We start from the raw sequence: 15507 nt of genomic DNA, 5'->3' as shown, positions 1-15507 counted from the left end.
GGAAGGAAAAGTGTTCACATTTTTTCGCAGAATCGCATTTGCGTCGCTGCAGAGAACACAAAAGCTTGTTCAGGACGAAAGAAAGCACAGAGCCCCAGATTTTATGTTGTCCTGGAGAGCTTGCAGAGCACTGGGGAAAGGCAGGCAGAGAATTCCCTGCTAGCACCGTCTCTGTGCGCGGGAAGGAAAAGTGTTCACATTTTTTCGCAGAATCGCTTTTGTGCAGAAAACACTAACACTTGTTCAGAACGAAAGAAAGCACAGAGCCCCAGATTTTATGTTGTCCTGGAGAGCTTGCAGAGCACTGGGGAAAGGCAGGCAGAGAATTCCCTGCTAGCACCTTCTCTGTGCGCGGGAATGAGAAGTGTTCACATTGCTTCGCAGAATCGCTTTTGTGCAGAAAACACTAACACTTGTTCAGAACGAAAGAAAGCACATAGCCCCAGATTTGCTGTTGTCCTGGAGAGCTTGCAGAGCACTGGGGAAAGGCAGGCAGAGAATTCCCTGCTAGCACCTTCTCTGTGCGTGGGTAGCAGAAGTGTTCACATTGCTTCGCAGAATCGCTTTTGTGCAGAAAACACTAACACTTGTTCAGAACGAAAGAAAGCACAGAGCCCCAGATTTGCTGTTACCCTGGAGAGCTTGCAGAGCACTGGGGAAAGCAGGCAGAGAATTCCCTGCTAGCACCTTCTCTGTGGGCGGGAAGGCAAAGTGTTCACATTTCCTCGCAGAAACGCTTTTGTGCAGAAAACACTAACACTTGTTCAGAACGAAAGAAAGCACATAGCCCCAGATTTTATGTTGTCCTGGAGAGCTTGCAGAGCACTGGGGAAAGGCAGGCAGAGAATTCCCTGCTAGCACCTTCTCTCTGCGCGGGAATGAGAAGTGTTCACATTGCTTCGCAGAATCGCTTTTGTGCAGAAAACACTAACACTTGTTCAGAACGAAAGAAAGCACAGAGCCCCAGATTTGCTGTTGTCCTGGAGAGCTTGCAGAGCACTGGGGAAAGGCAGGCAGAGATTTCCCTGCTAGCACCGTCTCTGTGCGCGGGAAGGAAAAGTGTTCACATTTTTTCGCAGAATCGCATTTGCGTCGCTGCAGAGAACACAAAAGCTTGTTCAGGACGAAAGAAAGCACAGAGCCCCAGATTTTATGTTGTCCTGGAGAGCTTGCAGAGCACTGGGGAAAGGCAGGCAGAGAATTCCCTGCTAGCACCTTCTCTGTGCGCGGGAAGGCAAAGTGTTCACATTTCCTCGCAGAATCGCTTTTGTGCAGAAAACAGTAACACTTGTTCAGAACGAAAGAAAGCACAGAGCCCCAGATTTGCTGTTCTCCTGGAGAGCTTGCAGAGCACTGGGGAAAGGCAGTCAGAGAATTCCCTGCTAGCACCTTCTCTCTGCGCGGGAATGAGAAGTGTTCACATTTCCTCGCAGAATCGCTTTTGTGCAGAAAACACTAACACTTGTTCAGAACGAAAGAAAGCACAGAGCCCCAGATTTGCTGTTGTGCTGGAGAGCTTGCAGAGCACTGGGGAAAGGCAGGCAGAGAATTCCCTGCTAGCACCTTCTCTGTGCCTGGGAAGAAGAAGTGTTCACATTGCTTCGCAGAATCGCTTTTGTGCAGAAAACACTAACACTTGTTCAGAACGAAAGAAAGCACAGAGCCCCAGATTTTATGTTGTCCTGGAGAGCTTGCAGAGCACTGGGGAAAGGCAGGCAGAGAATTCCCTGCTAGCACCGTCTCTGTGCGCGGGAAGGAATAGTGTTCACATTTTTTCGCAGAATCGCATTTGCGTCGCTGCAGAGAACACAAAAGCTTGTTCAGGACGAAAGAAAGCACAGAGCCCCAGATTTGCTGTTACCCTGGAGAGCTTGCAGAGCACTGGGGAAAGGCAGGCAGAGAATTCCCTGCTAGCACCTTCTCTGTGCGCGGGAAGGCAAAGTGTTCACATTTCCTCGCAGAATAGCTTTTGTGTAGAAAACACTAACACTTGTTCAGAACGAAAGAAAGCACAGAGCCCCAGATTTTATGTTGTCCTGGAGAGCTTGCAGAGCACTGGGGAAAGGCAGGCAGAGAATTCCCTGCTAGCACCTTCTCTGTGCCTGGGAAGCAGAAGTGTTCACATTGCTTCGCAGAATCGCTTTTGTGCAGAAAACACTAACACTTGTTCAGAACGAAAGAAAGCACAGAGCCCCAGATTTGCTGTTGTCCTGGAGAGCTTGCAGAGCACTGGGGAAAGGCAGGCAGAGAATTCCCTGCTAGCACCTTCTCTGTGCCTGGGAAGCAGAAGTGTTCACATTTCCTCGCAGAATCGCTTTTGTGCAGAAAACACTAACACTTGTTCAGAACGAAAGAAAGCACAGAGCCCCAGATTTTATGTTGTCCTGGAGAGCTTGCAGAGCACTGGGGAAAGGCAGGCAGAGAACTCCCTGCTAGCACCGTCTCTGTGCGCGGGAAGGAAAAGTGTTCACATTTTTTCGCAGAATCGCATTTGCGTCGCTGCAGAGAACACAAAAGCTTGTTCAGGACGAAAGAAAGCACAGAGCCCCAGATTTGCTGTTACCCTGGAGAGCTTGCAGAGCACTGGGGAAAGCAGGCAGAGAATTCCCTACTAGCACCTTCTCTCTGCGCGGGAATGAGAAGTGTTCACATTGCTTCGCAGAATCGCTTTTGTGCAGAAAACACTAACACTTGTTCAGAACGAAAGAAAGCACAGAGCCCCAGATTTTATGTTGTCCTGGAGAGCTTGCAGAGCACTGGGGAAAGGCAGGCAGAGAATTCCCTGCTAGCACCTTCTCTCTGCGCGGGAATGAGAAGTGTTCACATTGCTTCGCAGAATCGCTTTTGTGCAGAAAACACTAACACTTGTTCAGAACGAAAGAAAGCACAGAGCCCCAGATTTTATGTTGTCCTGGAGAGTTTGCAGAGCACTGGGGAAAGGCAGGCAGAGAATTCCCTGCTAGCACCGTCTCTGTGCGCGGGAAGGAAAAGTGTTCACATTTTTTCGCAGAATCGCATTTGCGTCGCTTCAGAGAACACAACAGCTTGTTCAGGACGAAAGAAAGCACAGAGCCCCAGATTTGCTGTTACCCTGGAGAGCTTGCAGAGCACTGGGGAAAGCAGGCAGAGAATTCCCTGCTAGCACCTTCTCTGTGGGCGGGAAGGCAAAGTGTTCACATTTCCTCGCAGAATCGCTTTTGTGCAGAAAACACTAACACTTGTTCAGAACGAAAGAAAGCACAGAGCCCCAGATTTTATGTTGTCCTGGAGAGCTTGCAGAGCACTGGGGAAAGGCAGGCAGAGAACTCCCTGCTAGCACCGTCTCTGTGCGCGGGAAGGAAAAGTGTTCACATTTTTTCGCAGAATCGCATTTGCGTCGCTGCAGAGAACACAAAAGCTTGTTCAGGACGAAAGAAAGCACAGAGCCCCAGATTTGCTGTTACCCTGGAGAGCTTGCAGAGCACTGGGGAAAGGCAGGCAGAGAATTCCCTGCTAGCACCTTCTCTGTGCGCGGGAAGGCAAAGTGTTCACATTTCCTCGCAGAATCGCTTTTGTGCAGAAAACACTAACACTTGTTCAGAACGAAAGAAAGCACAGAGCCCCAGATTTGCTGTTGTCCTGGAGAGCTTGCAGAGCACTGGGGAAAGGCAGGCAGAGAATTCCCTGCTAGCACCTTCTCTGTGCCTGGGAAGCAGAAGTGTTCACATTGCTTCGCAGAATCGCTTTTGTGCAGAAAACACTAACACTTGTTCAGAACGAAAGAAAGCACAGAGCCCCAGATTTGCTGTTGTGCTGGAGAGCTTGCAGAGCACTGGGGAAAGGCAGGCAGAGAATTCCCTGCTAGCACCTTCTCTGTGCCTGGGAAGAAGAAGTGTTCACATTGCTTCGCAGAATCGCTTTTGTGCAGAAAACACTAACACTTGTTCAGAACGAAAGAAAGCACAGAGCCCCAGATTTTATGTTGTCCTGGAGAGCTTGCAGAGCACTGGGGAAAGGCAGGCAGAGAATTCCCTGCTAGCACCGTCTCTGTGCGCGGGAAGGAAAAGTGTTCACATTTTTTCGCAGAATCGCATTTGCGTCGCTGCAGAGAACACAAAAGCTTGTTCAGGACGAAAGAAAGCACAGAGCCCCAGATTTGCTGTTACCCTGGAGAGCTTGCAGAGCACTGGGGAAAGGCAGGCAGAGAATTCCCTGCTAGCACCTTCTCTGTGCGCGGGAAGGCAAAGTGTTCACATTTCCTCGCAGAATAGCTTTTGTGTAGAAAACACTAACACTTGTTCAGAACGAAAGAAAGCACAGAGCCCCAGATTTTATGTTGTCCTGGAGAGCTTGCAGAGCACTGGGGAAAGGCAGGCAGAGAATTCCCTGCTAGCACCTTCTCGGTGCCTGGGAAGAAGAAGTGTTCACATTTCCTCGCAGAATCGCTTTTGTGCAGAAAACACTAACACTTGTTCAGAACGAAAGAAAGCACAGAGCCCCAGATTTGCTGTTGTCCTGGAGAGCTTGCAGAGCACTGGGGAAAGGCAGGCAGAGAATTCCCTGCTAGCACCTTCTCTGTGCCTGGGAAGCAGAAGTGTTCACATTGCTTCGCAGAATCGCTTTTGTGCAGAAAACACTAACACTTGTTCAGAACGAAAGAAAGCACAGAGCCCCAGATTTGCTGTTGTGCTGGAGAGCTTGCAGAGCACTGGGGAAAGGCAGGCAGAGAACTCCCTGCTAGCACCGTCTCTGTGCGCGGGAAGGAAAAGTGTTCACATTTTTTCGCAGAATCGCATTTGCGTCGCTGCAGAGAACACAAAAGCTTGTTCAGGACGAAAGAAAGCACAGAGCCCCAGATTTGCTGTTACCCTGGAGAGCTTGCAGAGCACTGGGGAAAGCAGGCAGAGAATTCCCTACTAGCACCTTCTCTCTGCGCGGGAATGAGAAGTGTTCACATTGCTTCGCAGAATCGCTTTTGTGCAGAAAACACTAACACTTGTTCAGAACGAAAGAAAGCACAGAGCCCCAGATTTTATGTTGTCCTGGAGAGCTTGCAGAGCACTGGGGAAAGGCAGGCAGAGAATTCCCTGCTAGCACCTTCTCTCTGCGCGGGAATGAGAAGTGTTCACATTGCTTCGCAGAATCGCTTTTGTGCAGAAAACACTAACACTTGTTCAGAACGAAAGAAAGCACAGAGCCCCAGATTTTATGTTGTCCTGGAGAGTTTGCAGAGCACTGGGGAAAGGCAGGCAGAGAATTCCCTGCTAGCACCGTCTCTGTGCGCGGGAAGGAAAAGTGTTCACATTTTTTCGCAGAATCGCATTTGCGTCGCTTCAGAGAACACAACAGCTTGTTCAGGACGAAAGAAAGCACAGAGCCCCAGATTTGCTGTTACCCTGGAGAGCTTGCAGAGCACTGGGGAAAGCAGGCAGAGAATTCCCTGCTAGCACCTTCTCTGTGGGCGGGAAGGCAAAGTGTTCACATTTCCTCGCAGAATCGCTTTTGTGCAGAAAACACTAACACTTGTTCAGAACGAAAGAAAGCACAGAGCCCCAGATTTTATGTTGTCCTGGAGAGCTTGCAGAGCACTGGGGAAAGGCAGGCAGAGAACTCCCTGCTAGCACCGTCTCTGTGCGCGGGAAGGAAAAGTGTTCACATTTTTTCGCAGAATCGCATTTGCGTCGCTGCAGAGAACACAAAAGCTTGTTCAGGACGAAAGAAAGCACAGAGCCCCAGATTTGCTGTTACCCTGGAGAGCTTGCAGAGCACTGGGGAAAGGCAGGCAGAGAATTCCCTGCTAGCACCTTCTCTGTGCGCGGGAAGGCAAAGTGTTCACATTTCCTCGCAGAATCGCTTTTGTGCAGAAAACAGTAACACTTGTTCAGAACGAAAGAAAGCACAGAGCCCCAGATTTGCTGTTGTCCTGGAGAGCTTGCAGAGCACTGGGGAAAGGCAGGCAGAGAATTCCCTGCTAGCACCTTCTCTGTGCCTGGGAAGCAGAAGTGTTCACATTGCTTCGCAGAATCGCTTTTGTGCAGAAAACACTAACACTTGTTCAGAACGAAAGAAAGCACAGAGCCCCAGATTTGCTGTTGTGCTGGAGAGCTTGCAGAGCACTGGGGAAAGGCAGGCAGAGAATTCCCTGCTAGCACCTTCTCTGTGCCTGGGAAGAAGAAGTGTTCACATTGCTTCGCAGAATCGCTTTTGTGCAGAAAACACTAACACTTGTTCAGAACGAAAGAAAGCACAGAGCCCCAGATTTTATGTTGTCCTGGAGAGCTTGCAGAGCACTGGGGAAAGGCAGGCAGAGAATTCCCTGCTAGCACCGTCTCTGTGCGCGGGAAGGAAAAGTGTTCACATTTTTTCGCAGAATCGCATTTGCGTCGCTGCAGAGAACACAAAAGCTTGTTCAGGACGAAAGAAAGCACAGAGCCCCAGATTTGCTGTTACCCTGGAGAGCTTGCAGAGCACTGGGGAAAGGCAGGCAGAGAATTCCCTGCTAGCACCTTCTCTGTGCGCGGGAAGGCAAAGTGTTCACATTTCCTCGCAGAATAGCTTTTGTGTAGAAAACACTAACACTTGTTCAGAACGAAAGAAAGCACAGAGCCCCAGATTTTATGTTGTCCTGGAGAGCTTGCAGAGCACTGGGGAAAGGCAGGCAGAGAATTCCCTGCTAGCACCTTCTCGGTGCCTGGGAAGAAGAAGTGTTCACATTGCTTCGCAGAATCGCTTTTGTGCAGAAAACACTAACACTTGTTCAGAACGAAAGAAAGCACAGAGCCCCAGATTTGCTGTTGTCCTGGAGAGCTTGCAGAGCACTGGGGAAAGGCAGGCAGAGAATTCCCTGCTAGCACCTTCTCTGTGCCTGGGAAGCAGAAGTGTTCACATTGCTTCGCAGAATCGCTTTTGTGCAGAAAACACTAACACTTGTTCAGAACGAAAGAAAGCACAGAGCCCCAGATTTGCTGTTGTGCTGGAGAGCTTGCAGAGCACTGGGGAAAGGCAGGCAGAGAACTCCCTGCTAGCACCGTCTCTGTGCGCGGGAAGGAAAAGTGTTCACATTTTTTCGCAGAATCGCATTTGCGTCGCTGCAGAGAACACAAAAGCTTGTTCAGGACGAAAGAAAGCACAGAGCCCCAGATTTGCTGTTACCCTGGAGAGCTTGCAGAGCACTGGGGAAAGCAGGCAGAGAATTCCCTACTAGCACCTTCTCTCTGCGCGGGAATGAGAAGTGTTCACATTGCTTCGCAGAATCGCTTTTGTGCAGAAAACACTAACACTTGTTCAGAACGAAAGAAAGCACAGAGCCCCAGATTTGCTGTTGTCCTGGAGAGCTTGCAGAGCACTGGGGAAAGGCAGGCAGAGAATTCCCTGCTAGCACCGTCTCTGTGCGCGGGAAGGAAAAGTGTTCACATTTTTTCGCAGAATCGCTTTTGTGCAGAAAACACTAACACTTGTTCAGAACGAAAGAAAGCACAGAGCCCCAGATTTGCTGTTACCCTGGAGAGCTTGCAGAGCACTGGGGAAAGGCAGGCAGAGAATTCCCTGCTAGCACCTTCTCTGTGCCTGGGAAGCAGAAGTGTTCACATTGCTTCGCAGAATCGCTTTTGTGCAGAAAACACTAACACTTGTTCAGAACGAAAGAAAGCACAGAGCCCCAGATTTGCTGTTGTCCTGGAGAGCTTGCAGAGCACTGGGGAAAGGCAGGCAGAGAATTCCCTGCTAGCACCTTCTCTGTGCGTGGGTAGCAGAAGTGTTCACATTGCTTCGCAGAATCGCTTTTGTGCAGAAAACACTAACACTTGTTCAGAACGAAAGAAAGCACAGAGCCCCAGATTTGCTGTTACCCTGGAGAGCTTGCAGAGCACTGGGGAAAGCAGGCAGAGAATTCCCTGCTAGCACCTTCTCTGTGGGCGGGAAGGCAAAGTGTTCACATTTCCTCGCAGAAACGCTTTTGTGCAGAAAACACTAACACTTGTTCAGAACGAAAGAAAGCACAGAGTCCAAGATTTTATGTTGTCCTGGAGAGCTTGCAGAGCACTGGGGAAAGGCAGGCAGAGATTTCCCTGCTAGCACCTTCTCTCTGCGCGGGAATGAGAAGTGTTCACATTGCTTCGCAGAATCGCTTTTGTGCAGAAAACACTAACACTTGTTCAGAACGAAAGAAAGCACAGAGCCCCAGATTTTATGTTGTCCTGGAGAGCTTGCAGAGCACTGGGGAAAGGCAGGCAGAGATTTCCCTGCTAGCACCTTCTCTGTGCGCGGGAAGGCAAAGTGTTCACATTTCCTCGCAGAATCGCTTTTGTGCAGAAAACACTAACACTTGTTCAGAACGAAAGAAAGCACAGAGACCCAGATTTTATGTTGTCCTGGAGAGCTTGCAGAGCACTGGGGAAAGGCAGGCAGAGAATTCCCTGCTAGCACCTTCTCTCTGCGCGGGAATGAGAAGTGTTCACATTTCCTCGCAGAATCGCTTTTGTGCAGAAAACACTAACACTTGTTCAGAACGAAAGAAAGCACAGAGCCCCAGATTTGCTGTTGTGCTGGAGAGCTTGCAGAGCACTGGGGAAAGGCAGGCAGAGAATTCCCTGCTAGCACCTTCTCTGTGCCTGGGAAGAAGAAGTGTTCACATTGCTTCGCAGAATCGCTTTTGTGCAGAAAACACTAACACTTGTTCAGAACGAAAGAAAGCACAGAGCCCCAGATTTGCTGTTGTCCTGGAGAGCTTGCAGAGCACTGGGGAAAGGCAGGCAGAGAATTCCCTGCTAGCACCGTCTCTGTGCGCGGGAAGGAAAAGTGTTCACATTTTTTCGCAGAATCGCATTTGCGTCGCTGCAGAGAACACAAAAGCTTGTTCAGGACGAAAGAAAGCACAGAGCCCCAGATTTGCTGTTACCCTGGAGAGCTTGCAGAGCACTGGGGAAAGGCAGGCAGAGAATTCCCTGCTAGCACCTTCTCTGTGCGCGGGAAGGCAAAGTGTTCACATTTCCTCGCAGAATAGCTTTTGTGTAGAAAACACTAACACTTGTTCAGAACGAAAGAAAGCACAGAGCCCCAGATTTTATGTTGTCCTGGAGAGCTTGCAGAGCACTGGGGAAAGGCAGGCAGAGAATTCCCTGCTAGCACCTTCTCTGTGCCTGGGAAGCAGAAGTGTTCACATTGCTTCGCAGAATCGCTTTTGTGCAGAAAACACTAACACTTGTTCAGAACGAAAGAAAGCACAGAGCCCCAGATTTTATGTTGTCCTGGAGAGCTTGCAGAGCACTGGGGAAAGGCAGGCAGAGAATTCCCTGCTAGCACCTTCTCTGTGCCTGGGAAGCAGAAGTGTTCACATTGCTTCGCAGAATCGCTTTTGTGCAGAAAACACTAACACTTGTTCAGAACGAAAGAAAGCACAGAGCCCCAGATTTTATGTTGTCCTGGAGAGCTTGCAGAGCACTGGGGAAAGGCAGGCAGAGAACTCCCTGCTAGCACCGTCTCTGTGCGCGGGAAGGAAAAGTGTTCACATTTTTTCGCAGAATCGCATTTGCGTCGCTGCAGAGAACACAAAAGCTTGTTCAGGACGAAAGAAAGCACAGAGCCCCAGATTTGCTGTTACCCTGGAGAGCTTGCAGAGCACTGGGGAAAGCAGGCAGAGAATTCCCTACTAGCACCTTCTCTCTGCGCGGGAATGAGAAGTGTTCACATTGCTTCGCAGAATCGCTTTTGTGCAGAAAACACTAACACTTGTTCAGAACGAAAGAAAGCACAGAGCCCCAGATTTTATGTTGTCCTGGAGAGCTTGCAGAGCACTGGGGAAAGGCAGGCAGAGAATTCCCTGCTAGCACCGTCTCTGTGCGCGGGAAGGAAAAGTGTTCACATTTTTTCGCAGAATCGCTTTTGTGCAGAAAACACTAACACTTGTTCAGAACGAAAGAAAGCACAGAGCCCCAGATTTGCTGTTGTGCTGGAGAGCTTGCAGAGCACTGGGGAAAGGCAGGCAGAGAATTCCCTGCTAGCACCTTCTCTGTGCCTGGGAAGCAGAAGTGTTCACATTGCTTCGCAGAATCGCTTTTGTGCAGAAAACACTAACACTTGTTCAGAACGAAAGAAAGCACAGAGCCCCAGATTTGCTGTTGTCCTGGAGAGCTTGCAGAGCACTGGGGAAAGGCAGGCAGAGAATTCCCTGCTAGCACCTTCTCTGTGCGTGGGTAGCAGAAGTGTTCACATTGCTTTGCAGAATCGCTTTTGTGCAGAAAACACTAACACTTGTTCAGAACGAAAGAAAGCACAGAGCCCCAGATTTGCTGTTACCCTGGAGAGCTTGCAGAGCACTGGGGAAAGCAGGCAGAGAATTCCCTGCTAGCACCTTCTCTGTGGGCGGGAAGGCAAAGTGTTCACATTTCCTCGCAGAAACGCTTTTGTGCAGAAAACACTAACACTTGTTTAGAACGAAAGAAAGCACAGAGTCCCAGATTTTATGTTGTCCTGGAGAGCTTGCAGAGCACTGGGGAAAGGCAGGCAGAGAATTCCCTGCTAGCACCTTCTCTCTGCGCGGGAATGAGAAGTGTTCACATTGCTTCGCAGAATCGCTTTTGTGCAGAAAACACTAACACTTGTTCAGAACGAAAGAAAGCACATAGCCCCAGATTTTATGTTGTCCTGGAGAGCTTGCAGAGCACTGGGGAAAGGCAGGCAGAGAATTCCCTGCTAGCATCGTCTCTGTGCGCGGGAAGGAAAAGTGTTCACATTTTTTCGCAGAATCGCATTTGCGTCGCTGCAGAGAACACAAAAGCTTGTTCAGGACGAAAGAAAGCACAGAGCCCCAGATTTGCTGTTACCCTGGAGAGCTTGCAGAGCACTGGGGAAAGGCAGGCAGAGAATTCCCTGCTAGCACCTTCTCTGTGCGCGGGAAGGCAAAGTGTTCACATTTCCTCGCAGAATCGCTTTTGTGCAGAAAACACTAACACTTGTTCAGAACGAAAGAAAGCACAGAGACCCAGATTTTATGTTGTCCTGGAGAGCTTGCAGAGCACTGGGGAAAGGCAGTCAGAGAATTCTCTGCTAGCACCTTCTCTCTGCGCGGGAATGAGAAGTGTTCACATTGCTTCGCAGAATCGCTTTTGTGCAGAGAACACAAAAGCTTGTTCAGGACGAAAGAAAGCACAGAGCCCCAGATTTGCTGTTACCCTGGAGAGCTTGCAGAGCACTGGGGAAAGGCAGGCAGAGAATTCCCTGCTAGCACCTTCTCGGTGCCTGGGAAGAAGAAGTGTTCACATTGCTTCGCAGAATCGCTTTTGTGCAGAAAACACTAACACTTGTTCAAAATGAAAGAAAGCACATAGCCCCAGATTTTATGTTGTCCTGGAGAGCTTGCAGAGCACTGGGGAAAGGCAGGCAGAGATTTCCCTGCTAGCACCGTCTCTGTGCGCGGGAAGCAAAAGTGTTCACATTTTTTCGCAGAATCGCATTTACGTCGCTGCAGAGAACACAAAAGCTTGTTCAGGACGAAAGAAAGCACAGAGCCCCAGATTTGCTGTTACCCTGGAGAGCTTGCAGAGCACTGGGGAAAGGCAGGCAGAGAATTCCCTGCTAGCACCTTCTCTGTGCGCGGGAAGGCAAAGTGTTCACATTTCCTCGCAGAATCGCTTTTGTGCAGAAAACACTAACACTTGTTCAGAACGAAAGAAAGCACAGAGCCCCAGATTTTATGTTGTCCTGGAGAGCTTGCAGAGCACTGGGGAAAGGCAGGCAGAGAATTCCCTGCTAGCACCTTCTCGGTGCCTGGGAAGAAGAAGTGCTCACATTGCTTCGCAGAATCGCTTTTGTGCAGAAAACACTAACACTTGTTCAGAACGAAAGAAAGCACAGAGACCCAGATTTTATGTTGTCCTGGAGAGCTTGCAGAGCACTGGGGAAAGGCAGGCAGAGAATTCCCTGCTAGCACCTTCTCTCTGCGCGGGAATGAGAAGTGTTCACATTGCTTTGCAGACTCGCTTTTGTGCAGAAAACACTAACACTTGTTCAGAACGAAAGAAAGCACAGAGCCCCAGATTTTATGTTGTCCTGGAGAGCTTGCAGAGCACTGGGGAAAGGCAGGCAGAGAATTCCCTGCTAGCACCGTCTCTGTGCGCGGGAAGGAAATGTGTTCACATTTTTTCGCAGAATCGCATTTGCGTCGCTGCAGAGAACACAAAAGCTTGTTCAGGACGAAAGAAAGCACAGAGCCCCAGATTTGCTGTTACCCTGGAGAGCTTGCAGAGCACTGGGGAAAGCAGGCAGAGAATTCCCTGCTAGCACCTTCTCTGTGCGCGGGAAGAAGAAGTGTTCACATTGCTTCGCAGAATCGCTTTTGTGCAGAAAACACTAACACTTGTTCAGAACGAAAGAAAGCACAGAGTCCCAGATTTTATGTTGTCCTGGAGAGCTTGCAGAGCACTGGGGAAAGGCAGGCAGAGAATTCCCTGCTAGCACCTTCTCTCTGCGCGGGAATGAGAAGTGTTCACATTGCTTCGCAGAATCGCTTTTGTGCAGAAAACACTAACACTTGTTCAGGACGAAAGAAAGCACATAGCCCCAGATTTTATGTTGTCCTGGAGAGCTTGCAGAGCACTGGGGAAAGGCAGGCAGAGATTTCCCTGCTAGCACCGTCTCTGTGCGCGGGAAGCAAAAGTGTTCACATTTTTTCGCAGAATCGCATTTGCGTCGCTGAAGAGAACACAAAAGCTTGTTCAGGACGAAAGAAAGCACAGAGCCCCAGATTTGCTGTTACCCTGGAGAGCTTGCAGAGCACTGGGGAAAGGCAGGCAGAGAATTCCCTGCTAGCACCTTCTCGGTGCCTGGGAAGGCAAAGTGTTCACATTTCCTCGCAGAATCGCTTTTGTGCAGAAAACACTAACACTTGTTCAGAACGAAAGAAAGCACAGAGCCCCAGATTTTATGTTGTCCTGGAGAGCTTGCAGAGCACTGGGGAAAGGCAGGCAGAGAATTCCCTGCTAGCACCTTCTCGGTGCCTGGGAAGAAGAAGTGCTCACATTGCTTCGCAGAATCGCTTTTGTGCAGAAAACACTAACACTTGTTCAGAACGAAAGAAAGCACAGAGCCCCAGATTTTATGTTGTCCTGGAGAGCTTGCAGAGCACTGGGGAAAGGCAGGCAGAGAATTCCCTGCTAGCACCTTCTCTGTGCCTGGAAGCAGAAGTGTTCACATTGCTTCGCATAATCGCTTTTGTGCAGAAAACACTAACACTTGTTCAGAACGAAAGAAAGCACAGAGACCCAGATTTTATGTTGTCCTGGAGAGCTTGCAGAGCACTGGGGAAAGGCAGGCAGAGAATTCCCTGCTAGCACCTTCTCTGTGCCTGGGAAGCAGAAGTGTTCACATTGCTTCGCAGAATCGCTTTTGTGCAGAAAACACTAACACTTGTTCAGAACGAAAGAAAGCACATAGCCCCAGATTTTATGTTGTCCTGGAGAGCTTGCAGAGCACTGGGGAAAGGCAGGCAGAGAATTCCCTGCTAGCACCTTCTCTGTGCGCGGGAATGAGAAGTGTTCACATTTTTTCGCAGAATCGCATTTGCGTCGCTTCAGAGAACACAAAAGCTTGTTCAGGACGAAAGAAAGCACAGAGCCCCAGATTTGCTGTTACCCTGGAGAGCTTGCAGAGCACTGGGGAAAGGCAGGCAGAGAATTCCCTGCTAGCACCTTCTCTGTGCCTGGGAAGCAGAAGTGTTCACATTGCTTCGCAGAATCGCTTTTGTGCAGAAAACACTAACACTTGTTCAGAACGAAAGAAAGCACAGAGCCCCAGATTTTATGTTGTCCTGGAGAGCTTGCAGAGCACTGGGGAAAGGTAGGCAGAGAATTCCCTGCTAGCACCTTCTCTCTGCGCGGGAATGAGAAGTGTTCACATTGCTTCGCAGAATCGCTTTTGTGCAGAAAACACTAACACTTGTTCAGAACGAAAGAAAGCACATAGCCCCAGATTTGCTGTTGTCCTGGAGAGCTTGCAGAGCACTGGGGAAAAGCAGGCAGAGAATTCCCTGCTAGCACCGTGTCTGTGTGCGGGAAGGAAAAGTGTTCACATTTTTTCGCAGAATCGCATTTGCGTCGCTGCAGAGAACACAAAAGCTTGTTCAGGACGAAAGAAAGCACAGAGCCCCAGATTTGCTGTTACCCTGGAGAGCTTGCAGAGCACTGGGGAAAGGCAGGCAGAGAATTCCCTGCTAGCACCTTCTCGGTGCCTGGGAAGAAGAAGTGTTCACATTGCTTCGCAGAATCGCTTTTGTGCAGAAAACACTAACACTTGTTCAGAATGAAAGAAAGCACATAGCCCCAGATTTTATGTTGTCCTGGAGAGCTTGCAGAGCACTGGGGAAAGGCAGGCAGAGATTTCCCTGCTAGCACCGTCTCTGTGCGCGGGAAGCAAAAGTGTTCACATTTTTTCGCAGAATCGCATTTACGTCGCTGCAGAGAACACAAAAGCTTGTTCAGGACGAAAGAAAGCACAGAGCCCCAGATTTGCTGTTACCCTGGAGAGCTTGCAGAGCACTGGGGAAAGGCAGGCAGAGAATTCCCTGCTAGCACCTTCTCTGTGCGCGGGAAGGCAAAGTGTTCACATTTCCTCGCAGAATCGCTTTTGTGCAGAAAACACTAACACTTGTTCAGAACGAAAGAAAGCACAGAGCCCCAGATTTTATGTTGTCCTGGAGAGCTTGCAGAGCACTGGGGAAAGGCAGGCAGAGAATTCCCTGCTAGCACCTTCTCGGTGCCTGGGAAGAAGAAGTGCTCACATTGCTTCGCAGAATCGCTTTTGTGCAGAAAACACTAACACTTGTTCAGAACGAAAGAAAGCACAGAGACCCAGATTTTATGTTGTCCTGGAGAGCTTGCAGAGCACTGGGGAAAGCAGGCAGAGAATTCCCTGCTAGCACCTTCTCTGTGCGCGGGAAGGCAAAGTGTTCACATTTCCTCGCAGAATCGCTTTTGTGCAGAAAACACTAACACTTGTTCAGAACGAAAGAAAGCACAGAGTCCCAGATTTGCTGTTGTCCTGGAGAGCTTGCAGAGCACTGGGGAAAGGCAGGCAGAGAATTCCCTGCTAGCACCTTCTCTCTGCGCGGGAATGAGAAGTGTTCACATTGCTTCGCAGAATCGCTTTTGTGCAGAAAACACTAACACTTGTTCAGAACGAAAGAAAGCACATAGCCCCAGATTTTATGTTGTCCTGGAGAGCTTGCAGAGCACTGGGGAAAGGCAGGCAGAGATTTCCCTGCTAGCACCGTCTCTGTGCGCGGGAAGCAAAAGTGTTCACATTTTTTCGCAGAATCGCATTTGCGTCGCTGAAGAGAACACAAAAGCTTGTTCAGGACGAAAGAAAGCACAGAGCCCCAGATTTGCTGTTACCCTGGAGAGCTTGCAGAGCACTGGGGAAAGGCAGGCAGAGAATTCCCTGCTAGCACCTTCTCGGTGCCTGGGAAGAAGAAGTGTTCACATTGCTTCGCAGAATCGCTTTTGTGCAGAAAACACTAACACTTGTTCAGAACGAAAG

Source organism: Strix uralensis, chromosome 3 (assembly GCF_047716275.1).
Source record: "Strix uralensis isolate ZFMK-TIS-50842 chromosome 3, bStrUra1, whole genome shotgun sequence".
In the NCBI taxonomy this organism is placed as follows: Eukaryota; Metazoa; Chordata; class Aves; order Strigiformes; family Strigidae; genus Strix; species Strix uralensis.
Note: the sequence above shows the minus strand (reverse complement) of the source record.